The sequence below is a fragment of the Phalaenopsis equestris genome, unplaced genomic scaffold, assembly GCF_001263595.1.
Source record: "Phalaenopsis equestris unplaced genomic scaffold, ASM126359v1 Scaffold001027, whole genome shotgun sequence".
In the NCBI taxonomy this organism is placed as follows: Eukaryota; Viridiplantae; Streptophyta; class Magnoliopsida; order Asparagales; family Orchidaceae; genus Phalaenopsis; species Phalaenopsis equestris.
The window spans coordinates 405723-406816 of NW_018165466.1; positions in this window are offsets into that span (position 1 = coordinate 405723).

Below are 1094 nucleotides of genomic sequence, written 5' to 3' on the forward strand. Positions count from 1 at the left end.
CCTGCAACAAAACATCAAAAATACATTTTCTTAAAGTGCAATATCATCAAAAATAGTATGAAATAGGTATGAAAATCTCAACACATTTTCCTTTGGTCACACCTCTTCAAAAATCCACTCAAATTAAATATATCATCAATTAACTACTTCTGGTGCTTAAGCGCGGAGCCTCTGACGCTTAGGCATCAGACTTGGGCGCTTAGGCGCCTCACAACGACTTTATATATGCTTAAAAATATAGGTGTTTAATACCGCTGCTAAAAGATTTAATTCCTCAGCAACTGCACCAAAAACTTAATAACAGTTATAGATTCGATAAAGATGTATGTATAAAATATTCAGTAATTGTAAAGTCACACTTATCAATGCAAGTATACGTATCGCTAAAGTAAAATAGGGCTCTAATGGAGTCCTAGATATCGATCCCACGGGGAGTAATATTAGAACCACGAACTAAGATTTTAAGGAAATAATACTTAATCACAATAATGGAATTCAAATTACTTATCTATCACTAATAGGCAATTGAAGTAAATATGTAATTTTAATAACTCTTAAATAACTAATTATACTAATGAAGGTTCTAATGTGATATTCAATATATAATAAAACATATTTCTCCTTGTCAAGAAATTATAGTGAATGGATAAAGTAAATCAGTTCTAGTTATATTGTGTCAAATAAGAGCATACATATTCTTTACCCTTTGGTCCAGGCATAAAGAACATTGACTAATCCTACGCTTGTTTACTGAATCTGCGGCTAGGCTGGGAGGATACCGGCTCTCACTTTGGAGCTCCCACTTTCCCCTCGTCTGAGGGCTAACATCTACACTTCAGCACCCAAACGATAGAACAGAATTGGGGATTTTAGTCTATCACTCTAAAATCTCCAATTCTACGCCCGATAATTTTATTTCCCTATTTATTTGTACCCACCTTCCAAGGGCTTTGACCTCCGTGAATCTTGGATGTAATTTTTACTTTAGTTGTAAAACTCAATATATTTTAACAAATCAATTGGCTAGATTGAAAGTAAATTAAGATTGAAGTGAAAAGATCATCACAACTTCTTTAACATTTTCATGGCACAAC